The 17,816-nt window shown below is 45.3% G+C and overlaps 1 protein-coding gene across 1 annotated transcript in view; it reads right to left on the bottom strand.

Annotated features, from left to right (window-relative positions):
- LOC146864080 (UDP-glycosyltransferase 3A1-like) overlaps positions 1–17,816 on the bottom strand; it is a 680,300-nt gene that overhangs the window by 144,603 nt on the left and 517,881 nt on the right. The gene's annotated exons all lie outside the window — the stretch shown is intronic.

The following is a 17,816-nucleotide window of genomic DNA, read 5'->3' as shown; positions in this document are numbered from 1 at the left end:
TCAGGTGGAGAACATTTAACCGTAGGCTTAAGAGGAATCTAACTCCTTTTATACCTTTAAAACAGGAAATTACCTCAATAAGTGGTGCAGTGAGAACAGATTGTAAGAATAGAAAGGTAGCCATCTTGGTTTGAGCTCATCTAATTCTCAGGAATCCTTCCTAGATGATTCTTGGAAGTTTGAGGAGAAGAAAGATGCCGCCAATGGCATCCCCCAGTCAGGCTCTAGTGATTCAATTGCAAGTAACTATACTGGCATGCCGGATGTCTCAAGGTAAGGCTATTGGGACAGTGCAGTGGCCCGCTAGCATCTTTACTGCCCTGCTGACAGGCTTGCTGCATGCCCTGCTTTCCTGAACAGGACATAAAAGTAACTGTTGGGCGGTACAACAGATATGTGTATGGACACTGGGAGCAAACTGACAACAAACTAGGAACAACTCCATGTATAGGAACTGTGGTGTGGAGGACACCATCCACAGCAGCCTGCCTTGCCACTCTCCAGGCACCAAGTTACAATCCTGGACAGTCCCACAGTGCAGGAGGGGGAGGGTGGAGTTAGCTTTGGCAGAATGTGGTGGTGAATTTCTTCTCCCCTACTTTATTTCCTCAGTGAACGTATGTTGGGAGCAGTATGCATTTTACTGTGCTTTTCATTGTATGTGGATACATTATTGTGAGAAGTTGGCCTGGTATATGCTGTCCACTAATTAAAGTGGGCACCCTGTACCAGTCCAAACCACCCCTTATGGTGATAGGTTAAAGACAACCTTTATTGAAAGCTAACCTAGTGGTAGCTATGGAGAGCAGCCTTCAGGCTAAGTCTTGAAGGAATGTAAAGCAGCTTGTTTTACCAGTCTATAATCTCCTGAATGACCAAATGAAAGGACAACCACACCAGGTATATATTCAAAATATATGTATTTAAGATAAAACACACCCCTCTAGTCTCTTTATGAGGCTGGAGTTCGAAGTACTTAAGTTACAAGTCAGTATTCAACAGTAAAAGCACAAATACACGTTTTGGCCCTAGGGGCGTACCAAACCATATGCCAATAAAGTGGTATAAGAACCACGACTGAACTAGACACAGGGTCTAGATCCTTTAGAAGTGCTTGGGCCCCAAGAACCACCCAAGGTAGTGACGTAGGGGACCCATGTGGGACGCGTGCAGTGTTAAGAACACAGGCGCGAATCGCCGTTAACTTCTATGGGGAATGTCGCGGTTGGAAAATTACATGTTAAGGACACTTAGAGGACGACTACAAGCAAAACCTTTTGGACTTAGAGGTGTCTAGGGCCAACACCCACGGGAGCACCAGAGTACTCGAGTTACCTCACCCATGGAAGCCGGGTGCATAGGTGTCTTTTGGTGTCGGGTCGCGGCGTCGTTTTCAATGGAAGCTGGCAAAGAAGTGCTGCTGCCATGGAGAGGAGAAGTGTCCGAAGAGATCCAAGCCTGGATCGAGGATGGAAGGAACCTTAAAGCAGAGGGGACAGAGTCTGGGTCACTTACCAGTGACCAGGGTTACGATAGACCAATGCCCACAGATGTCGGGTGCTTCAGGTGAGTTGATGGGTGTCTTGACTCTTCAGCCACGGGGTCCAGGAGGTGTCGACGACAACCAGGAGCTGGATTCGAGCTGTCCCATGAAGTTTGTCGAGTGCTGAGGTAACGGCGACCAGAAAGGACCCAACAAGCCTTGGCAACGGCAAGTCACGTGGAATTAGAAGAAGGACGTCGGTGCAGACAGGCAAGGTCTGAGGGACTCACCCAGCAAGGGTAAGTCAGGGCACATCTGGAGCAACCAGGAAAGCCCAAGCAGAAAAGAAGTTGTCTTCGTGGGGACCCACTAGCCAACGGGCTAACGATCACGAAGGAGCCTCAAGCGTCGCACTTGAACCTGGCCCACGGGTCACTCATGGAGTGGAGGCCAGAGATCTTCAGTGCAGTCGGTGCCCAAGGCTGGGGCTACTCGGAGTCCAAAGCACAACTTCAAGGAAGACCAGGAAGGTGATGTACCGGCAAAAGTACATGGTGTCCAGGGGTCACGGTTCCACATCACCCACGATAGCCACGGGCCTCAGCTTTGCTGTGGACTCAGGTTAGCCTCGGGGAAGTCTGGAAATCCACCTCTGGTGATGCAAAGACTTCAGCGTCCGGCGGGAGCTTCAGAGTTGCACATCGGACAGTTGCCTCTTTGGTGCCTGCCAAGCAGGGGAGTCACTCCTTGACCCCAAGGGAGATTTCTTCAGTCTTCTAATTGAAATAGAACATCGAAGGTCCAGGATATATGTTGCAGAGTTTCGTCCAGGGTGATCTAAAGTCTCAAGGACTGGGTTCCTATACTTATATTATACTTTTTTAATTATACTTTGTCCAGTTTCACACAAGAGCAGGGGCAGGTAGCCCCTGCAACCGGTTTGAACTGGACTATGCACAGGGGCACCAATTGTGCCCCCAGTGCAGGACTTCGAAGCACCAGAGAGTGCTCCCGCCCAGCCCCAATACACATCTGCCTGTCTAGGGAGGTGGTTACACCTCCCTGGGACAGGAAACCTATTGTCCAGGCCTCCCCTGCTGGAGTTTCAGTCAGCAGCAGGAGGCCAGACCCGTGTCTGTGGCAGTGGCATCCATTTTGTGATGCCAGGGCTCTAGAAAGTCTTTACCGTGTAGACCAGTGTGAACATGCCTCTCCCTATAGAAGGGTGGAATGCTACTCCCGCCGCCAGAACTGACATGTTTCCGTGCAGCCAGTCCAAAGTTAGCATTTACAGCGAGGTTATAATGCACTTAAGAGTATATGGTCAGGCTGCACCACAAACAGCATCAGAGGAGGTACTCCGAACGCTGCAGAGGGGCTCTGCTCATGCAGGGGCACCCTCTCACATAAAATCCAAGCACTCTGCCTTCAGGATTGTTAAAGCCTGCCATAGGAGTGACTTATAGGTTTTATATGTGTGTGTTATGGTAGTAATATATGTAGCCTATACCACAGTAAGGGGTGCAAGCACCACCCTACCCAGGCTGAAGTAGCAGACAGGTGGTGTCATTTTGGAGTGCTTCCCAGGGGTGGCATAATACATGCTTCAGCCCCTGGTAGGCCTCTGAGGTACCTATGCCCTGGGTACATAGTATACCATATACTAGGGACTTATAAGGCACTCCAGAATCCAATTAGAGATGTACCTAATGTACATGGAAACCATTTTACAGAGAAAGCAGATAGACTGGGGCCCTGAATAGCAGGATCCCAGTCCAACTAAGTCATAAACAAGCAAAACACCAGGCAAAAAGTGGGGGCATATAGTCAGATTCCACCTTCCTACAATTATTATTGGCAGGCACTCCATCTATTAAAACTGCAACTAAGCGATATGAAACAAAGTACCAAAGGACATGGAACAAGGAGGTGAGCTGCTACAAAGTATTTGGAATTCATTGAAATTACTTTTTAACCACTTTACAATGGTAAAGGACAACATAACCGAAGGAAAAATATATTAATTCAAAGACTTGGCAGTTCAGGCTGGACTGTTCCCATGAGGAGTGGGGTCAAGACTGATTTGCATATCGCTGGGTCTAAACTGGCACAGTGATCAATAGAACAATGGATTTTACCCGGATCACTTGACTGAGGTGTACATTTGATTTGATCCGCATTCCATCCATCATTTATGTACCTTTTGCTTCCCTGCTCTATGTTTGCACAGATGTGGTTCCCGGGCTCACTGTGCTACTAAATTCAAGCTAGCCTGGCTGATGAGGGTAATACTCCGAAACTGGTCCCAGGATGCTTGTTACTGGTCCAGAGAGGACCTGGTTTGGCTGTTCGGGCTGGACTGTTCCGATGAGGAGCAGGGTCAAGACTGATTTGCATAGGGCTGTGTCCAAACTGGGGGGAATGCCGAGCAAAAGAACAATTGATTTAACCCAGACCACTTGACAGGGGTGAATGTTTGGTTTATTGCACATTCCATCCATCATTTCTGTTTCTTTTGCTTTCTCACTGTAAGTGGGCCAGGTAGGCCCAGACGTGGGTCCCGGGCTCACTGTGCCACTGGATTCAAGGTAGCCTGTCTCATGAGGGGTATTACCCTGAAAGCGGTCCCAGTATGCTTGTTTCTGGTCTAGGGAGACAGTGAAGTTGCCTTGAGAATGGGCTGAAGTGCAGCCTGTCCCTGATGCCTGGCTCCCAACTTGACAGTACGGGCTGGACTGTTCCCAAGAGGCACAGGGTCAAGACTGATTTGCCTATAGCTCTCTCTGAACTGGGGTGGCAAAGTGAGCTAAAGAACTACGATGGATTCAACCCAGATCTGTGGCTTGGGGTGAGTGACAGAAAGGTTTCAGCGTTCCGTCCATCATCTCCTTGTGTTCGCCCTAAGTTGGCATGGTATGCCCAGACGTGGGTCCTTTGCTCACTTTGCCACTGTATTTAAGCTAGCCTGGCTGATGAGGGCTGTTAGCCTGAAACCAGTCCCAGGATGCTTGTCTCCGGTCCAGGGAAAACATGGCTTGGTAGTTCGGGCTGGACTGTTCTAATGAGGCACAGCGTCAAGACTGATTTGCATATAGCTGTGTCTGAACTGGGGTGGTGAAGTTTGCTAAAGAACGATGATGGATTCAACCCAGATCTGTGACTGGGGATGAATTTCTGAATAGTTTCAGCGCTCCGTCCATCATCTCCTTGTGTTTGCTTTGGGTGAGGAGGCAGTCGGGTGCTCTATGTGCATCCTGTAAGGAAGGAGGTGGTCCACTTGAAGGCATCTTGCTGTATTCCTATGTTGCAGAGTCTGCTGAAGGGGATGCTGTGGGAGACTGTGTCGAATGCTGCAGAGAGGTCGAGGAGGATAAGGACCACAGTTTCTCTATGGTCATTGCTTTGGTTGGCACAGAATCCTGATTGAGAGGCCTCCAGTGGATGGTTTGGTTCTGAGAATTCAGTGAGCTGCTGGTTGATTGTGTTCTCGAGGACTTTGACCGGGTAGGGGAGCAGGGAGTTGGGCGGATAATTTTCTAGATCGAGGAGTCTGATGTCTGCTTGCTTCCACCTGTCCGGGAAGGTTGCTGTGGAGATGGAGGTGTTGAGGATGCTAGTGTGTGCGTGCTGATCAGGTTTGTTGTGAGGTTGTACAGATGGCGGGGAAGGGGTCAAAGTGCACCCCGGAGTGGATGGAAGACACTGCAGCCAAACTGTAGTGATGTATTGTGGTTGAAGTTTGTTAAAAAAATAATAAGGGGAGGCGTATGGGTGATGTTTCTTTCTAGCCACAGAGATTATTGCCTGGGCCAGCGACAGTGCCAGCAGTCTAAGGGGGAGTCACCGCTGCGGCAGGGACGGGCTGTGGTTAGTCACATTCCTTGTTTATTGACAAGTACTAGTATACAAGGGCATTGTGAACCCTCCCCTCTACTAGCAGCTACAGCGGGGTAGAATTAATAGCCTCCTCTATCTGCAACTCAGCAGACAAAAGCTCATGATGAACACTAAAAACAATGGGTTGATGGAAAATGAAAAAAAAGGATGGAAGGAGAAAGGATAGGTGAAATGTTATAGGAGTGAAAGGATGCATGGGTGAAGGAAGGTCAAAGGATGCATAGGGTGACACAATGCATCGGTGGATGAAGGATGGGTATATGGGGTGGGTGAAACTTGATGATGGGTGAAAGGAATTCTTCTTGGGTGGGTTAAAGCAGGATGGGTGGAAGGGTGAATGGGTGAAAGGATGGTTGAGAGTAAGCCTGGACAGAGTTCGTGGAGTTGCGATACGCGGAACTCCGCAAAGTGGCAAAAAAACTCCGACGCTCTACATGGAGCGCCGCAAATGCCGGAGTTCCATAGACAAATGACGTTTGCAGGATTGCACAGTGCGTATGCTTGTCCGCACTGTGCAATCATCGTGAACGGCACCTTGCACAGCGCAAGCAGTCCCTTCTTTTTTTTTTACTCGAGTGGCAGCTTTCTCAATGTGAACAAGCAGTTTCTCATCGCGAGCGGTCGCGAGCATACGAGACCACTCGCAATGTGAAACCTGACCACCCCGCGTTGAGTAATCTCGACGGGATGTTTATTTTCCACGCTCGCGCTCGCCAACTTGATGTTGCCGGGAGGTTGATTTTCCTCGCTTGCTGCCGCTAACTTGACATTGACGATCGCGAGCGAGGAAAAAACTCCGCTACGCAAAGCGGAATTTTTCAGAACTCCGTGAGCTCCGCGTAACGCGGAGTGCAGGAAACTCTGCAAACTCCAAGAGCGGAGCGTAGTCCACCCCTTAGGGTTAGTTGAGAGCAGTGGGTAGGTGAATGAATGGACGGCTGATATATCTGTATGGATGGTTTTCAATAGTGAAAGACTGGATAGGAGAATGTAAAGCTAAATAGTGGGTCTCAAAGGATGAAAAACTAGCAAAGCAAAAACAAAGCATGTTGCCCTTGTCTCCCAGTACTCACTCAGTCACATTCTAGTACTTCACTCCTTTATTAAATTTCTTTCCACCTGGCCACAAAATTGCAAAATCCATTCTTGGGATGCGCATGGCCACAAAGTTGCAAAATCCATTCTTGGGATACGCCACATTTTTCAGTCCAAGTTATTTCATGGCTTCCTATTCAAATGTTTCCTTTTCAACATTTGTCAACTACAGTGATGGATTAAGCCAAAGCTTAGGCATGATCAGTGACACCCACTTGTATTCTGTAGTAAAACGTCTACTTACTTACTACCTAATCCCTCTAACTTACCCTGCAGTCAAGAAAGTTTCCGTTCCATACTGCCAAGCAAATGTATTTGCTGGAAATGATTATAAATTGTGGTGGAGGGCGAGGCCCGAAAGTAAAGTGAGACTGAGGGGCATATTTACAAGCTTCTATTGCCACAGGGATGTCACTTTAAATAATGTTCTTGTGGCGATAGATGCTTTGCCTTATATACAAGGCGGCATTAAGCCACCTGAAGTGGCTTCACGACACCTTGTAAATAAGGCACCCTTTCAAGCTATATTTAGAATGAAAGGAGTAGGCAATGGATGGGTTGCGGTGGGCGTTCTGCCGTAACACCCATTGATTTTGATGCTGCCCCCTATTTACAAGGGTGGAGAAAATAGGAGGCAGCACCAAAATTAAGACCAGGGAAAAACTGGTCTTAACATGGCGAAATGAGGAGAAATGCTTTATTTCTCCTCGTTTTTACTGTTTTACGGTTTTACTGTTTCTATGTGTGCTGCATTGTGCAGCACACATAGAAACAGCAAATTGTCATGTATGATTGTTTATGTGCAGGAAGGTGTCCCTTCCTGTACATAAACAATCACTAAAAACATGATGATTTGCAACCTCTATGTGTGCTGCACAATGCAACAAACATAGAAGATTCAAATCACCATTTGTGATGGTTTATGTGAAGGGACACCTTCCTGCACATAAACAATCTTTCCCTCAATGGAGGCACCTTTGCATTATGGTGCAAGGGTGTCTGTGTTTTTGTCGCTAGGCAGCTTAATTTAGAGCCAGCAATAGGGAAAACGCAGTGATGTGCTGTATCTTTGTAAAGATAGCTCATGCCTGTGTTTTCAGAATGGCAGAGGGTGGCATTAGCATTTTGTGCTTAAAGCCATGCTCCTCCATTCCCTTGTAAATATGCCCCTAAGTTCCATGAGTTTATGTGGATCCGATAGTCTGTGCCAAATACAATCTATATATTCTGTTCCTTAATCTTCTCACTGAACTGCAGTGCATCGTTTGCACCCCATCAAGTTAAGGCACAGGATATCGCATTCAAATTTATACCTGACATGTGTGATGATGTATCTTTATTATTCATCTGCCTTGGAGTCACAGTAACATTGAAAGGCATTTTGGAGAAAAGCAGGGCCATTGGGATCAGATACTTGTCCATTTCATCTTCCCCAGCTGCAAATTGCAGAGTAGCAAAGTTGAGACTACCAACGTACTACCTAGTATGCCTCTAATACTTTAGCACAACAAAAATACTTGTACTCCCCAAAGTGCATAGTCTTACTCACTAATGTGAGGTAATTTATTTTTATTTTTCCACACAAAACATCTGCTTATTTGTTTACTAGGAAATCCTTTAAAAGGAAAAAAAACAGTTTTTTAAATCAGGTGTGCTATTATTCTTCCTTAATTCCTTTCAGCCAGTTTCAGCCTTATGTGAGGCAAGTGTGGGTAATAAATGGCTGTGACTAACCACATGAAATTCAAATGGCCCTAGTGGACCAGCAATGTACTGCTACTGTGCTACTATATACGTTTAAAGAAGTGTGTTGCACATAAAATTGATCACAATTTGTCCTTTTTCTTTCTTGGTATAGCTACTCCTGCTGGTCAACAACCTACTAGGCAGGAAATAGCAGCCCGGCTGTGGCAGCAGAGGCTATAGGCCATATGGCCCAAATTTCAGCGCCTGGTTGCCCTTGAAGAGGAAGGGGTGGAGGCAGACTGTTGACCAGGGCCCTAACCAGCCTCCAGTGACATCCAGCCTCCCAGCTGTCAGCATCTGGCAGCTACCCGTCACACCACCACTGCTGGCTGCCCTTTTACGCAGACCACACTTTCCAGTGCTGCATCATGCGAAGGCTGGTCCGCATTGAAAGCAGACAGGCACACATGGAGAGGTACCTCAAATAGCTTCTGGCTGACATGTAGTATAGTACCCTCTTCTTTAGCCCCTTTTGTTGTGATGGGAGGGACTTGTTGTGGGTGGAGAAGGTGGGAGTGATGGGAGTTAGGACCAGGAATGTTTCTTGGACTTTTTCATTGGACATTTTTTGGACATTGGTTGGGGGTGGAAAGATTTGTTTTGGGAGAGGGGTGGGCCTGTTGTGGGGGGAAGGGGTGCCGGTTTTATTGTTAAAGAAAAGGGAACTAAATATTTATTTACTCGATTTATGCCTCAAATCTATTTTTGGTTGTTTTACATTGCACTGCTGCCTTTTAGCACAGCCTATTTTTTAAACCTGTTAAAAAAGTGTATACCTTACAGTAACCTAGACTTCTACCTCTGTAACTATATTGACCACTAGGGGTGCATTTCCATTGCCTATATCACAACAATGCTCCAAAGTTCTCTTACCTCAATAGATGAAGCAAAGGCTGCTCCCTCTCTGTGTTCTTACTGCAGGATTTCCCAAGGTGCCATCTTATGGAGATGTTAGTAGAAGCAGACTAGCACACTAAAATGGAATGAATCACAAGCGAGGTCCCACCCCCACCTAGGTGAACTCCAACAGTAGGATTAATCAAAGTATTATCCATCACAGGCAACTACATTGAAAGCAAACAGAGTAAGTGGGTTTCTATATTATTATACCATCATCATAGCTTTGGAAAGACTGAGATCTGATTTCACTATGACATGACAAAGAAGACATGCTATAAAGCAAAAACTAGGATATAACAAAAACTAGCAATAGGATTAGTTGTTTAAGGAGTTGAGTCAGGTGTGGATAAGGTTAAGCGTATATGCAACTGAAGGCCTGAATGTTGGTGAATGATGTCCATCTATATCTAAAATATTGATCACTTTTATACGTGGGTGGGTAGAATAATATGGGGCCAGCTTGGGCTGTTGCTCAGCTAAAAGATGATCCCGCAGTGGGTTGGTGCTAGAAACGGTAGGGGGTGATTAATATAGGAACTGGTACTGGGATGAGGATAGACCCCTCACGACCCAGAGCGAGGGTAGGACACCAGCAAGTTGCCAGTCTACCTCCAAACCGGAGCAACTATTGTGCTCTGTTCTCATCCCCGTCTGTCCGGAACTAGGTCGTGAGGGGTCTATCCTCATCCCAGTACCAGTTCCTATATTAATCACCCCCTACCGTTTCTAGCAACTAGTGCTAAACGGTAGTGCACTCACCCTACACGTTCTAATTGGTCCTGACGAAGTGCCATTGACCCCTTTTGGGGCAGCTGGGGCACGAAACATGTTGACCACACCCACACTTGACTAGCCCTCACGGAACATCACTCCTAAATATGGCTTTTACATAATTTTAATAAGGCTGGAGCTACCTCATTAATAAAAGACTTAAATCAAGTAGGACGGCCCTATACCTTTTTTAAATACCTCACTCCTTGTGCACTACCCTGCCCTCACACCCACACGCACCCATACGGCTTCTTCAAAAGATCCCCGATAAAGAGCCCCGGTTTCGGGAGCCCGTCAGGCATTGCAGCGCCGGCCTGACGAGGGGCAAATGCCCAAATGATGAAGCATGACATCCCTTGGGGTGTGTGAGGGCATTACGAAGAAAGACCTGTTCTTCCCCACTTCCTCCCTCTCCCCAATCAGCTACCCATAGGAACTGCTCTTCCTCTTCTCAATATTCCATTGGTGCCTTCTGAGCAGGACCTCAATTAAAACTAGGCTCCTTGTCCCTCCCTGATTAAAAAAAAAATGTACTGTATAATCGACATCCCAAGAAATTGATCCATCCAATAAGGGAAGGAAGGGAGTCTACGTGTAGAACTGAGATAAGGCAAAAGAGGGAGCTAATGATTCCCATTACAGGAGTATATACTTACAACTCAAATGGATAGAACTTGTTAGGTCAGGGAAAATAACGATGAGCCCACATCCACAAGATGGGATAGAAATCCCATGGGTGGGGAATTGTCCTGTATATACATAATAAAGAAGATATTGTTGTGTAGTTCCTATACAACCTATACAGGATCTGCACGTTCGGACAATGTACACTGTAGGATTGGTGTCAGACTGATTCTAAACACCCCCACCGGATATGTTGGCCCTTTGTACCAGCGAGCTCACAGTGCCACTAGAACCTCCTCTTACCAAGGAGAGAATAGTTCTTGGCAACCATCAAACATGACAACCCTGATCCCTCAGGACCGTGGAAACAATATACTACTTTTCACTCAGTCACACATGCTTTCTTAGCCTGTTTCAGAGAGATACATGGAATAAACAGGCTGGGCGTTTTCAATAAGTTGTAATTCTGGTGTAAACTAGAGGAGCTGTAACAACCGTTAGACAGTATCAGATATATAGGATTAGAAGCACTATGAAGGTATACGGATGATAAAGCTCTACCATCTTGCAGTAATCATGAAAAAATACAAGTATATAAAATACATGATAATAAAAAGATGCGTACTCCTATGATGCCTCCCTAACTAGATGCACCTAAGTGTACCTATCATGTGTGTAGGTGTTAAGCCCAGAATCCCTCTAGGATAAAGTCAACCCCATTACCTGAAGTGAGAGACTGTGGGACCCTGTCCTGGTTTTGAGTTGGACACCCAGCGAGGGATGTTTTTAGACCACTGCAAGCTGGAGTGTCTGCATGAAGGAACCTCAGCATCTCTGGTCAGAGTGTTGTCCGGGAAGTCTCTGTCTCCTCTTTCTGCCTTAGCAAGATGTGATGTATATATGCCCATAGGTCTACCCAGGGGTCCTACCTCACTGTATTCCTGTGTCGGACTAAGGATGATGTTGGGCATTAACTTTATACATAGATATTATACAGGAGATGGTAGTCCTGCTGTGCTCCCTAGAATCCTCATGCATTATGTATGAGATTTCAAACTAGGGAAAAACCACGTTCTGAATGCAGTGTCGTATCTAGGTAAAAGGTCAGTCCCTGTAAACCGTTATAAGTGTAATGTAGGGAAGAATATAGGTGAAGGGTTATGAAGTTACCTGGGCCTATATCAGGGTACCTATATGGAATAAAACAATATACACTATTGTTATTCTCAGGAACATATTGATATACAGTCCTTGAGATTTCAAAACAGGCCAGGGTAAAGTACCTTAGTAGCACTGGAAAGGCCACTCTTGGGAGGTGTCTGGGGTGGCGAGAATGGATGTCACAACTCTCCGAGTTTTGCTGATAGCTGGAGTCTGTCTGTTTGCTTAGAGCTACTCAAGAGTTTCACTAAATATCATAATAATAAACACTGCATCTAGGGAAAATAAGAAAAGGAACATGGACAAACCGTGAATATGTAGGACAATGTTGAAAAAGTAAATAGTTCGACAGGAGAGCCTTGCAGTATAAAAGAGGGAACGTTCACATTGTATATGTCCGGACCCAAGCGTAAAGAGGGTCCGGTCCTGGACAGTATATGACAATGAGTCAGAATATTTTGGTAAATGAACTAAGTGTTTCAGGTGAATCCCTAAACTATAATAGAGCAAGACATCCTCAGAATGCCGCTGCACTAGCGACAATATGTGGGCAAAGGTAAGATTAGACCATGCTTCCTAAAATGGTACACAGATACCAAAAGGAATATTTGAGGTTGTGGTGACAGACAAGCCGGACTGGCACACCGAGGCAGAGTGGTGGATGACCCTACGTAACCTTAAACGTGCAAAGATACAGAGCACGTACATATCGCCAAAAACCTGTGCCCTACATCTAACAAAACACATGAAAGCAACGGGAAACAGAAAGTTGGAACTCCCATTAGGCTGATGGCATGGAAAATCTCAACAGGCGCAGTTAATGTAGTCGGCTTTCTTATCGGAAATGCTCGGAACAAACTGCATCCAACAGTGGCTAAACAAAGAAAGAGGACTAAGGATATTCCTATAAATGCCATGTTGGAGAGGAGCCAAAGCTGGATGGGCCTCTGATTAGAGAATGCATGTTCAAGGGATATCAGCCATGCGAATCTCTCAATGTATTGCCAGCATGAGGCATACAGCTACACATAACCCACATATGTAAATTGCGATCTGGAGTATCTAGATGAAATAAGGTATCCAGTCATGGTCTCCATACAGCTCAAGAAAATGCTGTATGAAGCTAGAGCATTACAAGGGCATAAGGGGCTAAAGCAAGACAAATATCTTCTCTATTAATTATACAATAGGGTGAGACGCTGAATGAAGGAGAATCAAAGAAACAAGGTAAGTTGCGGAAAATACAGAAGGAAGGTACTTAATACTAGGGATCCGTGAATGGAGAGTACACGGTCCAAAACTTGAATCAAAAGATACACATAAATCCGCAAACCATATAAAAATAGTTGAAGGAGTCTGATTGCAGAAGGGCACGTCTGGTTTTGTTGTGAAGTTCCTATATATCCTATACAGGTTCTGCGCGTTCGGATAACATAAATTGTGGGTTTGGTGGTAGACTGCTTCCGAGCACCCCCACTGGATATGTTAGCCTGTTTGCATAAGCTAGCTCACAGTGCCACTAGTATCTCCTCTTATCGGTGAGAGAATAGTTTCTGGCAACCTCAGAACATGACAACCCTGATCCCCCAGGATCGTGGAAACAATATACTACTTTTCACTCAGTCACTCGTGCTCACTTAGTTTGTCTCTGAGATACACAGAATAAACAGCCTGGGCGTTTCAATAAGGATTTATTGAACAGTTGTTATTCTATTGTAAAATATATGTGCTGTAACAACCATTAGACAGTAGCAGAGATATATGATATATTAGCAGTACTAGGAAAGTAAAGGGATGGTACAGTTCTACCATTTTGCAGTAATCATTAATACAAACAGGTAGATAAAACACATGATCAGAAAGTGCGTACTCCTATGATGCCTCCCTAACTAGATGTACCTAAATGTACCTAGCATCTATGTAGGTGTTTAATGCCAAGAATCCCTCTAAGGTCTAGTCAAACCCATTATCTGAGAAAGGAGAGAATATGGGACCCCATCCTAGTCTCGAGTTGGACACCCCACGAGGGATGTTAGACCACTGCGAGCTGGAGTGTCTGCATGCAGGAACCTCAGCGTCTCTGGTCAGTGTGTCAGCCGCAAAGTCACAGTCTCCTCTGTCTGTCTAAGCGTTAGATGGTGTATATATACCCACAGGTCTCTACAGGGGTCCTACCTTGCTTTGTTACTGTGTCGGCCTAAAGGATTACGTTGGGCTTGAACTTTATACATAGATATTATACAGGAGATGTTTGTCATGCTGTCAGTCCTGCTGTGCTTCCAAGAAGCCTCATGCATAATGCATGAGTTTCGAACTAGGGAAAAACCTACGTTCTGAATGCAGTGTCGTATTCTGGTAAAAGGTTAGTCCCTATGAACCGTTATGTATGTAATGTAGGGAAGGGTATAGGTGAAAGGCTACAGTGTTTCCTGTGCCTATATAGGGTACCTATATGGAATTTACAACCACTCCTCTTCCGACTGGATGACATATGTAACCTATAAGTGTACTACTATTCTAACTAGACATTGGTACTCACAGTGTTAAAAACATTTCTTTAGCTAAAAAATGTTTAAAAACGTCTAAAAATTTCTAAAAGACTTAAAAATCTAAAAAGAAAACGTTTTGCAGGCCCTAGCTCTAAAAAGTGTCCATTGTTATAGTCCGAACCACTATAATCATTAGAAAGCCATTCATGCCCAAACAAATGAAAAGGAATGTCAATTTTGTCTGAGTTCCAAATTGGTTGTTATAAAAAAAGAGTGCATTTTTTCCAGCACACGACGAGCCAAAATGAGTCAATTGTTTATGTGTCCTGGCTGGTAGACGCAACATTTTCATTGCTTGCTTCCACAGTAGATGGCCCATGTAACACCTCGCAGAGTACGTCAATTGAGCACAGATGATGAATGAATGAATGAATGAAAGAATAGTTATAGAGCGCATGGTTACCCGAAGGCATCCCAGCGCTAGCAGGCACTCAGTGAGGAACAACAGAATTACTGGGAGAGAAAGGTTTTCACCAATTTTCTGAACGTAAGATGATCTGGTTCAGAACGTAGATGTAGTGGAACACTGTTCCACAATTTGGCCCCATTATATGAAAACATTCGACCTCCACTGCGAGCACGTTTGATCTTAGGCACACCAATTAAGCCTTTACTCCCTGACCTAAGATTACGATTAGGGACATATCGTTGATTCCAAGAGCGGATCAGGGGCGGGCCCCTTCCTGCCAAGGATTTATGGATAATACAGAGCGCTTTAAATTGTACTCTTTGCTGGACAGGAAGCCAGTGAAGAATATCAAGGGCCGGCTTAGCCGAGGACCGTTTAGGAATGTTCATCAGCATGCGAGCTGCACAATTCTGTACAATTTGAAGTCTTTTAATTGTAGCCAAAGGGGCTCCAAGGTAAATCGCATTGGCGTAATCCAGCCGCGACAGTACAATGGCTTGTACAAGTAAACGTCTTGCTAGAAAAGGCAACAATGGCAGTACCTTTCTAAATCTTCTAAGCAATCCGTAACAGTTTGCTATTACTTTACGCGATTGTACCTTGAAATCTCAGTTACAATCCATCCAAACTCCTAGACTCTTAACGCAGCTCTTTGGGACTGGGGGGGCACCCAAGCAGCTGGGCCACAGATGGTGAATATCAGAGGGAGCCGATTTCCCGAAGAGCATAAGCTCAGTTTTAGAACCATTAAGCTTCAAGAAAGAGCTGCTCATCCAATCAAAGACCACCTGAAGGCAAGTTGGCAGATCAGGGTCTAAATAATTTGGTTGTTTCAAGGAGACAATTAATTGAGTATCGTTGGCATAAGAAACCACCTTTATCCCAATTGGGAGGATGGTTTCTGCCAGCGAACTCATATAAACATTAAACATCGTGGGGCTCAGGGAGGATCCCTGAGGAACCCCACAGGTCAACGGGATAGACTTTGATGACCAATCTCCTTCAAACACGGAAAAAACCCTATCCTGAAGAAATGATTGAAGCCACCTAAGAGCCAGCCCAGTCACTCCAGCAGCCCTCAGTCTCTGAAGCATAAGATGATGGTTGACAGTATCGAAGGCTGCGCTGAGGTCCAGAAGGATAAGCGCAGCGCAGCCTCCACTGTCAAGAGTTTTCCTACTGTCTTCTGTAGCCACCAGTATAGCCGTTTCTGTTCCCTGTTGCGGTCTAAAACCAGTCTGGGTAACATGCAGACGATTATTATTTTCCAAAAAAGCAGATAGAATCCTGTTAATATATTTCTCTGCTAATTTACTGACCCCTGGCAACAGGGAAATAGGGCGATAGTTTCCCCAGTTCCCTGGGTCAAGATGAGTTTTTTTTAAAAGGGCCTTAACTCTCGCATGTTTCCATTGATCAGGCACCATCCCAGTTAAAAGCGACGAATTTATACAATCCAATATAACAGGTGACACTACCTCAACAGCTTTTTGAAGGACACTGGGGGGGGCAACGTCCAGAGGACAGCCTGATTTAAGTTCTTTCAGTAGTCTTTGCAAGGTCTGAAGGTCCAGTGGGGGGAATTCCTCCAGTAGTGGAGCGGGGGGCAAAAGATTAACTCCACCACCTGATCCTCTATTTGTGGACTATCAGCCAGTGGAAAAGAATTATAAATAATCCGAACTTTTCCTGCAAAAAAGTCCGCGATTTGGTCACACCGCAGTTGCGCATTGTCTGTATTGATAACAACAGTAGGTGGCGTGAGAAAGATTGTTTGCAATTTTAAATACCTCCCGCGGGGAATTTGCAGAGAGAATCTTTCCCTGATAATAGAGTGCTTGGGCAGTTTTAATTTCCTTTTTATATATTTCAATAGCTTCGCGATATTTAAGTTTACTCGTTACTGAGAAGTCCTTCCTCCAAAGTCTCTCATGTTTTTTACAGGTTTGTTTAAGCTGACGAAGATTTTGAGAATACCATAAGTTTTGTTTTGTTCCCACTTTTTCTGATATTTTGACTTTAGGAAGAACAGAATTAAGTGCCGCTCGATCCATTTATTGAAATTTTTATTAGCCACAATGGGATTGAGATGAGAATTGTATCATTCAATTTACTAATAAAATTGTCTAATGGAAGTTTTGACCATTGGTGGGTAATTATTATAGTTCTCGCAGTTCGTGTATTTACCTTAAATAACCTAAAACTGAAAGGAAGTAGGAAATGATCGGACCACGGAATAGGGACCGCGTCTTCTACCAAAAGCTGGTCTATGTTAGTAAATATAGGATCAAGTGTATGACCTTTGACATGGGTTGGGCTATTCCCTTTCAATTAAAGTTGAAACATGGCCAGTTCTTCAATGAATTATTGGGTGGAAGCTGAGGAGTGATCATCAAAGTGTACATTAAAATCACCCAAAATAGTAAAATTGGGGGTTGAGGCGGCAAGATTTGCCGCCATCTCCGGCAAATCCTTCTTGAAGCATTCAAGAGGGCCAGGCGGACGGTATACAAGAAGCCCTGAAAAAGTGAATGTGGATGCTAGATCAATCACAAAGGAAAGACTTTTGCAATCGGGGAGTGGGTTAGCGGTAAATCTACAGACCAAATTAGTTTGATATATTATGGCTAAGCCTCCGCCTCGCCCTAAATGGCGATCAAGCCTTTGGATAGCATAGTTTAAGGGGAGAGCTTGAACAACATCAAAATCCATGTCGCCACTTAACCAAGTTTCGGTTAGGAATAAAACATCCGGGCACCTCTCTTCGAGGAGCAGATGGATCTCAATCGAATGTTTGGGCAAGGAGCGGCAATTAAGTAGCAGCATGTTAATCTTTTTGTCTTCGCGCATAACCCATAAGGTGAAAGAAGAGTCTTGAAAGTGAAATTTGCACTGAGGGCATTGATAGCTGATATCTGGCAGTAAAGTGTGAGCACGTTTACTGAGTACCTCTTTCTTCATGGCATGAAGATGTACTGCATCAAAAGTGATTCTTTGTTTGTCAGCATCTGCATAGTTTCCTGCCCCTGGCCCCGGCCGGACGTGGACGGGCGCAGAAGGGCTTGCCTTAGGCGCGCCTTCGACGCGCCAGGGGCGCGCCTGCTGCACGGCCGTGTCACGGGCCAATTTATCATTGCCGAGGTGACGTGATTTAGCGTCGACAACTAGACCGCTAACTTCC

The sequence above is a fragment of the Triturus cristatus genome, chromosome 2_1, assembly GCF_964204655.1.
Source record: "Triturus cristatus chromosome 2_1, aTriCri1.1, whole genome shotgun sequence".
Lineage (NCBI taxonomy): Eukaryota > Metazoa > Chordata > Amphibia > Caudata > Salamandridae > Triturus > Triturus cristatus.
Note: the sequence above shows the minus strand (reverse complement) of the source record. Positions and strands in the feature narration are given on the sequence as shown.